The sequence below is a fragment of the Physeter macrocephalus genome, chromosome 16, assembly GCF_002837175.3.
Source record: "Physeter macrocephalus isolate SW-GA chromosome 16, ASM283717v5, whole genome shotgun sequence".
NCBI lineage: Eukaryota > Metazoa > Chordata > Mammalia > Artiodactyla > Physeteridae > Physeter > Physeter macrocephalus.
Window position 1 is genome coordinate 65,081,097 of NC_041229.1, and position 9,669 is coordinate 65,090,765.

The 9,669-nt window shown below is 40.1% G+C and overlaps 1 protein-coding gene across 2 annotated transcripts in view; it reads right to left on the reverse strand.

The window, feature by feature from the left end:
- The window catches only part of RNF141 (ring finger protein 141), a 49,942-nt gene extending 44,490 nt beyond the window's left edge, over positions 1 to 5,452 (reverse strand). The window contains exon 1 of one of the 2 annotated variants that reach the window (XM_028501433.2): positions 4,982 to 5,071. The gene's annotated coding sequence lies outside the window, so the exon portion shown is untranslated. Of the gene's footprint in view, positions 1 to 4,981; positions 5,072 to 5,361 lie in introns of those variants that run through there. The other variant, XM_028501432.2, reaches the window with a different exon arrangement.
- Positions 5,453 to 9,669: the final 4,217 nt, after the last annotated feature.

Below are 9,669 nucleotides of genomic sequence, written 5' to 3' on the forward strand. Positions count from 1 at the left end.
TGGAAATCAAAAGAAACCTGGAGTAGCAATACTCATATCAGACAAAATAGACTTTAAAATAAAGACTGTTACAAGAGACAAAGAAGGACATTACATAATGATCAAGGGATCAATCCAAGAAGAAGATATAACAATCGTAAATATATATGCACCCAACACAGGAGCACCTCAATATATAAGGCAAATGCTAAGAACCATAAAAGGAGAAACTGACAGTAACACAATAATAGTGGGGGACTTTAACAACCCACTTTCATCTATGGACAGGTGATCCAGACAGAAAATCAATAAGGAAACACAGGCCTTAAATGACGCATTAGATAAGATGGACTTAATTTATATTTATATAACATTCCATCCAAAAGCAGCAGAATACAGTTTCTTCTCAAGTACACATGAAACATTCTCCAGGATAGATCACCTCTTGGGCCACACATCAAGCCTCAGCAAATTTAAGAAAATTGAAAACTTATCAAGCATCTTTTCTGACTACAACGTTATGAGACTAGAAGTCAATTACAGGAAAAAACTGTAAAAAACACAAATATGTGGAGGTTAAACAATATGTTCCTAAACAACCAATGGATCACTGAAGAAATCGAAGAGGAAATCAAAAAAATACCTAGAGACAATTGCAACGAAAGACAAAGATCCAAAACCTATGGGACACAGCAAAAGCAGTTCTAAGAGGGACGTTTATAGCAATATAATCTTACCTCAGGAAACAAGAAAAATTTCAAATAAACAACCTAACCTTACACCTAAAAGCTCATTCTATGAGGCCACAATCATCCTGATACCAAAATCAGACAGATACCACACAAAAAAGAAAATTACAGGCCAATATCATTGATGAACATAGACACAAAAATCCTCAACAAAATACTAGCAATTCGAATACAACAATACATTAAAAGGATAACACACCATGATCAAGTGGGATTTATCCCAGGGATGCAAGGATTCTTCAATATCCACAAATCAGTTAGTGATACACCACACTAACAAACTGAAGAATAAAACCCATATGATCATCTCAATAGATGAAGAAAAAACTTTTGACAAAATTCAACACCCATTTATGATAAAAACTCTCCAGCAAGTGGGCATAGACGGAACTTACCTCAACATAATAAAGGCCATATATGACAAACCCACAGCTAACATCTTTCTCAATGGTGAAAGGCTGACAGCATTCCCTCTAAGATCAGGAACAAGACAAGGATGTCCAATGTCACCACTTTCATTCAACGTAGTTCTGGAAGTCCTAGCCATGGCAATCAGAAAAGAAAAAGAAATAAAAGGAATCCAAACTGGAAAAGAAGAAGTAAAACTGTCATTGTTTGAAGATGACAAGATACTATACAGAGAAAATCCTACAGATGCTACTAGAAAACTACTAGACCTCATCAATGAACTGGGTAAAGTTTCAGTATACAAAATTAATACACAGAAATCTCTTGCATTCCTATACACTAACAACAAAAGATCAGAAAGAGAAATTAAGGGAACAATTCCATTTACCATTGCATCAAAAAGAATAAAATACGTAGGAATAAACCTACCTAAGGAGGCAAAAGACCTGTACTCTGAAAACTATAAGATGCTGATGAAAGGAACCTAAGATGACACAGATGGAAAGATACACCATTTTCTTGGATTGGAAGAATCAATATTGTCAAAATGACTAAACTACCAAAGGCAATCTATAGAGTCGATGCAATTCCTAACAAATTACCAATGGCATTTTTCACAAAACTAGAAGAAAATTTTTTTTTAATTTGTATGGAAACACAAAGACCCCGAATAGTGAAAACAATCTTGAGAAAGGAAAACGGATTTGGAGGAATCAGGCTCCCTGACTTCAGGCTAAACTACAAAGCTACAGTAATCAACACAGTGTGGTACTGGTGCAAAAACAGAAATATAGATCAGTGGAACAGGATAGAAAACCCAGAGATAAACCCATGCACCTATGGTCAATTAATCTACGACAAAGGAGGCAAGAATATACAATGGAGAAAAGACAGTCTCTTCAATAAATGGTGCTGGGAAAACTGGACAGGTACATGTAAAGAATGAAATTAGAACATTCTCTAACACCATGCACAAAAATAAACTGAAAATGGATTAAAGACCTAAATGTAAGGCCAGACACTATAAAACTCGTAGAGGAAAACACAGGCAAAACACTCTTTGACGTAAATCGCAGCAAGATCTTTTTTGATCCACCTCCTAGAGTAATGAAAAGAAAAACAAAAATAAACAAATGGGACCTAATTAAACTTAAAAGGTTTTGCACAGCAAAGGAAACCATAAACACGAAATGACAACCCACAGAATGGGAGAAAATATTTGCAAAGGAAGCAACTGACAAGGGATTAATCTCCAAAATATACAAACAGTTCATGTAGCTCTATTTCAAAAAACAACCAAATCAAAAAATGTGCAGACCTAAACAGACATTTCTCCAAAGAAGACATACAGATGGCCAAACAAGCACAAGAAAAGATGCTCAACATCACTAATTATTAGAGAAATGCAAATCAAATCTACACCTCACACCGGTCAGAACGGCCATCATCAAAAAATCTACAAGGGGATTTACAGTTCATTTTGAATACCATAAGATGATAAATGTCAACGTCCATCATGGGCATAAAAATATGACTCTGTGATCTAGATGCAATAAAGCCACAATCAAGGGTGCATGCATGTTCATGAAACAATCTGCTGAGGCCACCCTCTAGTCACCCGCCACAGGTTTTTCAATGTTCCTCTTTGCTGACTAGGCACATTCTTCTATCACAGCACATATCATCAGTTAGGTCACCTGACCATCCCCCTCTGTGAGCTTCTTGAGGGCAGTAGCTGTGTTCTCTCTTCTGGCTGATACATAAGCACACAATAAATGTTTACGAATGGATACAGTAAATATTGCTGACAGTTTCTGGTTTTTTATTATTAACTTAGTATTCTTTTGAGATTCGTTAACTTGTTCAGTCATCTACTAGTTGCAGAGAAGCTGAAGTTAAAAAAAATACAGGGAAGAAAAAATATAAAATTGTAAAAGTGTATCATTAATGTTTATGTAAATTGAGAAATTTTCATTATTTGGTATGAGCAAAATACTTCCCTCTAGATCATGAAATAGCAGTATTGAACAGGAACTTAATTTGCAAACCACTGGCATAGAATTCAGCAAAAGATAAATCTCTGGTCAACACTTCTCAAAGAACTGGCAGCTCTCATACTATTGTGCCCCTATAATTTAGTCCTTTCAAGCAGGATAACAATGTGCTTTCAAAAAAACATTTGAAGGATTTTCTAAATAAAGAATAACTTATTTTGAAACTCATAAGAATATCAAGGATTCCACAAATGCCACATTCCCTAGTGGGTGGTAACATACACTTGATCACTGCTTTTTCTAACAAAATGAATTGCTGTAGTTCAAATATTCTTTGTAAAGCTATAAAAATCACATCATGGGTAACTGGAAAAAAAAAAACCTTCATGAAAATTTAAACCATACCCATTCATAAAAGGATTAAAGCAAAGATGAAAAGCCTGGAAGTACAAGATGACTAGTTCACAAATACTGTAGTATTTAGAAAACCTCTCTGAGACCTCCATGAAATTATGTATCAACTTCTTTACTTACAGAAGAGATATTTACAGTTGAAATAATTATCAACTATTTTCACTGTTAAGTCTGTTTTAGCATCAGTGAAAAAAACTAAGTACTAAAACTAGGTCCCTATTTTATTACTCATTGTTTACTCAAACTCTAGATCTGTAAACAGATTATCAGCTGTCCTGCAAGACAAGAAAGTAACAGCAGTTATTACAGACCATAGTGAAATTATCAGACTAGTCAGAGCCACTGTAGAGTCTAGAATGCCTGTTCTGGGGTCAAAGACCTTAATCAGACAAAAATTTTATGCAAAGAAAAACTACAAAAGGATAGTACTTGGAGACTGAAAACATGGGTTTCTGATATCACCAGGGTGTTTACTCAATACATTTCATATGTGGAAAAATGCACTAACTAGACTTGTAAGAATTCTCTCTGGACATTCTCTGCCTTTGGGGGAAGAGAAAGGGAAAGGAAGTGTGTCAAGTGCTTAAATGTGAACTTAGAAGGATCAGACAACACACACCAAACATAAAACTCACTTTTATCAAATGACAAAGAACACATTTTGGAAACACACAACCACATTCTGGAGGGAAATATTTAGAAACTGCAGCCAGGCAGCATCAGAGGAAAGGAGAAATATTCATACTATTTTTGAGCTCTGAATTCAGAAAGCATCACTTCTTAGAGGGCGTTCCAATATAGAGGCGACTAATTTAGGATCGTTGGTCCGGGGCACCTCATGTTCCAGATGAAATTCAGAACGGATGGAGCTCATTTTATAGCAGGAAGCGGGGGAGGTGGAAAAGAATCACTTCATGCATAAGATCTAAGAGTTATAAGCCACAGGAAGTGTCACGGCCGCTTTAGAAATACGCCAGAGATGAGAACTGCATCACCTGGCACGGTGAAATAGGACAGGGTCAGAACACGGACGTATACTGCAATTTTAAAGGGGCTGGGGATAAATTTGAACAATAATAGTAAACTCACATTCTGTAACACGATAAAAATAACAAAGAAATCATTTCAAAACCGACACAGAAAGTTTCCTTTCCAAGAATGAACACTACAATTAGTAGCCAGAAAACTTCTGGTCTCTGCCGGGTCTCACGGTGGCTGGTTCGACAAGGCCAGGCCTTTGGCAAGGGGAGCAGTCTAAGCTAATTTAGAACGGGAGGACGGGTTAAGTAGATGGGCTTGGCCATTTCTGAGCCATCACCCAGGCAAGGGTTTCTAACTAGGGTGTCCAGGGAGGGGCGCGCACAGGTTTCTAGCCTCACTCACGCGTTAACTCAACACACCCACCACCCTTCCGCCACCACCCCGCCTCAAGCGCACCTGCACTCGGAACCAACAGCTACGTCCGCTGGCCGACTGACTGAGCCGGCGGCAACATTCAAAAGCGGATCCGCGCTCGAGGAGGAAAAGCTGTCTCCTGATCCCCCAGAACCCCCCCCCCCGCCAAAAAACGGGACAAGCCACTTCCACGCTCTGTCACTGGAAACCACTGGCTTAGAGACAGTACGACCACGGAAGGGCCTCCCAAGCCAGCTCCACACCCTAAGCCGAGGCCTAGAAACGGCGGCGGCGGGTCGGGGCTTGTCTCCCCACGGAAGCCCGGCGCGGCAGTAGAGGCCTGGCCGGCGTTTCTCCTCCCTGTCCGAGGGCTGTGGAGCGGCGCAGGGGAAGCGGCGACAGACCAGCGCTACGGAGCTCACCCCAGGTTCAAGGCATCGCTCTTCCGACAGCAGCGGCGCTGCCTCAGCCAGCCTCTCAGACCCGCAGGCGGCGGCGGCGGCTCCGGCCGCTACCCGGTCGCACCTCAGTGACGTACAAGGCGTGCCCCGCCCCCCTCGCCCCAGCGCGTTGCTTAGAGACGGTGCCCAACCTTCCTCCCCAGAACTTCCGCTAGCTGGCTCAGCTTCTGAGGACCTGCGAGGCCCCGGCCGCGGAGGCCATCCGATAGGAAAGTGTGGCGGCGGAGGCCAAGGAGGGGGCCGTGCCCTAGTGGCGGCGGAAGAGGCCTCGCCTGGCAGGCTCCTCGAGGCTAAGGCTCCGTGAGGCCTCAGTGGGTGCGGCCTGGCGGGTGCTGGCCCTCGTGGCCCCATCCCCTGAGCGAGAGCCCAGCGGGTGGCAAAGGCACTGCGAGCCCCGGTTTGGTCAAGGATTGAATTCCAAACCACTACTTATTAGGCCTCCAACCTCCCACTGGTTATAGCTACACAAAGATCATCTCGTTTCTTTATCATGAAAGGGGCCCGTTATGCTCACCTAGCTAGATTAAGAAGCATAAAAGAGAATATATAGGAAGTAACCAGCACAGGGTCCAAAATGGTAAGCCCTAGTAAATGGCAACTATTATTATTATGAACACGTGTTGGCGAGATCATGGCTTTTCAGAACGTCCGTAGTGGATAATTGCTGTATATTAAGCATCTGTTGTGTGCCAAATACTATACCAGGCACTTTATAGGCATTGCTCTTGTTTAAATAGTTCGCTTAAAGTTGCACAGCCAATAAACAGCAGAGCAAGGGTTTAGACCCAAGTATGACTCTATCGCCTTTTTGCTTAGCAGCTAAATTAAACTACTTCTTATGCTTGTGCATGTTGCCACACTCATCCTTCCCCAGTCATTTGTAGATTTACCTTGCAAGAACTAATCTTGCCCTCTAATAATAGATAATATTTGTTGACAATTTACTATGTGCCAAGCCCTGTTCTGAGTACTTTAAAGGTATTAATTCATTTAATCCACACAGCAGTCCTATGAGGTAGATATTATTAATACTCTCATTTTACAGTTGAAGAAACAGGCTTAAGAAAGTCAAGTTTTCCAAGGTCAACCAATCAGTAAGGAGCAGAGGCAGATTCAAACCCAAGCTGAGTGAACCCTGAGCCTGTGCTTTTTAAAAAATATATATTTTAAATTTTATTTATTTATTTTTGGCTGCATTGGGTCTTTGTTGCTGCGCATGGGCTTTCTCTAGTTGCAGTGAGTGGGGGCTACTCTTCGTTGCGGTGCGTGGGCTTCTCTTGTTGTGGCTCGCGGGCTCTAGAGCACAGGCTCAGTAGTCGTGGCACACAGGTTTAGTTGCTCCGCGGCATGTGGGATCTTCCCAGACCAGGGCTCGAACCCGTGTCCGCTGAATTGGCAGGGGGATTCTTAACCACTGCGCCACCAGGGAACCCCTGAGGCTGTGCTTTTTAACTCTTGTTCTAAACTGCCTCAGTGAGGTGGTGAGACTTCATTAGGGCCAGATCCATGTGTCTGTGTATCCCTTTAAAAAATTTTTTTATTGAAGTATAGTTGATTTACAGTGTTGCGTTATGTGTACTCCGTTTATATACCTTATGGAGAGTGTACTGAGGATCGTCTCCCTGACAACCAGCACAAAGCCTGGCATGCAGTAATTGTTCAACATTTGAACATTTGATGAATATTTGAATGTGGTAAAAACTAACAGCCTAATGATGAACCATACATAATGATTTTTAAAAATCTAATTAAATTCAACAAGGTCCTATAGTTGAGCCTAATCTGGGCCAGGAGTCAGGACTATTTCTCTGAAAAAATTGCTTTCAGTTAAATGTAGTGTTGGAGCTTCTAGTCAGTGCGATAAAACCAGACAAAGAAATTTTTTAAAAGGCATTACATTGGAAAGAAAGAAAGAACACTGTATTTGCAGACAAAAATACTTTAGAATACTACCAAAAAAATCTACTAGAACTAGAAGTGAGTTTCGAAGGATACCAAGTCAGTATATAAAAATCTGTTTATTTCTCTATAGTAACAATGAAAAATTAGACTTTGAAATGTTTTAAATACCATTTAGCAGCAAAAAAAAACCCCAAAACAAACACACACATACACAAACTTCGGGATACATTTGACCAAAATGTGAAAGACATATAAACCGAAAACTCTGAAATATTGTGAGAGAAATTACTGATCTAAATACAGAGATATATCATGTTCGTGGATCAGAAGATTCAATCGTTTTAAAATGTCATTTTTCTCTGAATTGATCTATAGACTTAGGGCAAGTCCAATAAAAATCATAGCAGGTTCATTTTGTGGGAATTACCAAGCTGATTCTAAAATTTCTATGAAAATGCTACCTAGAGTAGCCAAAACTTTGATCAAGAAAAACAAAGTTGAGGGACTTAGACTACCGGACTTCAAGACTTTATAAGAGACACAGTAATCAACACAGTGTGGTACTGGTGTAAAGACAGGCAAATGGAGCAATGTAACAGAATAGAGTGCAGAGACAGACCTACACAAATATGGTCAATTGATTTTCAAGAAATATGCCAAAGAAGTTCAATGGGGGAAGGATAATCTTTTCAACAAATGATGCTGGAACAACTGGATAGCATATGCTAAAAATAAAGAAAAGAATCTTGATCCTGTCCTCATATCATGCAAAAATTAACTAAAAATGGATCATAAATCTAAATTTAAGTGCTAAAATTATAAACCTTATAGAAGAGAACATAGGAGAAAAATCTTAGTGACCTTGGATCTGGCAAAGATTAAGAAAATGGCACAAAAAGCACAATCCATAAAAGGAAAAAAATTACATGTAATAAGTTTCACTTCCTCAAAATTAAAACTTCTGCTTTTCAAAACACACTTAAGAAAATGAAAAGGTGAGCCCCAGACTGGGAGAAAATATTTGCAAAACATATATTTGGCAAAGGACTTCTAACTAGAATATGTAAAGAAATATTACAATTCAATAAGAAGACAACCAATTTTTTTAAGTGGACAAAAAATTTAAATAGGCACTTCACCAAAGAAAATATATGGATGACAAAATAAGCACACAAAAAGATACTCAACATCATTATCATTAGGGAAATGCATATTAGAAGTACAATGAGATATCACTGCACACCCTAGTTATTAGAATGGCTAAAATTAAAAAGACTGATCATATAAAGTGTTGGCAAGGATGTGGAACAACTGGAATTCTCATATACAGCATGTTGGGAATGTAAAATGATACAACTTTTTTGGGAAAAAGGTTGGCCATTTTTAAAAGAGCTACATGCACCTACCATATGATCCAGCCATTCTACTCCTAGGTATTTACCCACAAAGACTTATACATGAATTCATAGCAGCATTATTTGTAATAGGCCCAAACTGGAAACAACCCAAATGTCCATCAACAGGTGAATGGAAAACAAACTATGGTTTATCCACACAATGGCATACTCCTCAGGAATAACAAGCAATGAGCAACTGATATACTCAACAACATGAATGAATCTCAAAGTAATTATTCTGAGTGAAAGAAACCAGACTAAAAAACAATTCATGCTGTGTGATTCCATTGATATAAAATTCTAGAGAATCCAAACTATAGTGACACAAAGGTCAGTGGTTACTTGGGCTGGGGCATGAAAAGGTGCCAAGGTAGAGATGAGTGGGAGTGTGGTATTACTTAGGGGCAGGAGGAAACTTTTTGGGGTGATAGATATGTTCATTTTCTTAATTATAGTGATGGTTTCATAGGTGTATACATATGTCAAAACTTCTCATGGGCTTCCCTGGTGGCGCAGTGGTTGAGAGTCCGCCTGCCGATGCAGGGGACACGAGTTCGTGCCCCGGTCCGGGAAGATCCCACATGCCGCAGAGCGGTTGGGCCCGTGAGCCACGGCCGCTGAGCCTGCGCATCCGGAGCCTGTGCTCCGCAACGGGAGAGGCCACAACAGTGAGAGGCCCGCGTACTGCAAAAAAAAAAAAAAAAAAAACTTCTCAAATTGTACACTTCTATCATGTGCAGTTTATTATATGCCAATTATACCTTAATGATATTGGGGAAAAAAGACATATCTATTAAAATTTTAAGAGGCTTTATATTTCAGCCGGATCTGAGCCTGGGAATCAGGAAAATCACTCTTCAATTTGCTTTCAATTTTATAAACTGGGGGGACTTCCCTTGGTGGTGCAGTGGTTAAGAATCCACCTCCCAATGCGGGGGACATGGGTTCGATCCCTGGTCAGGGAACTAGA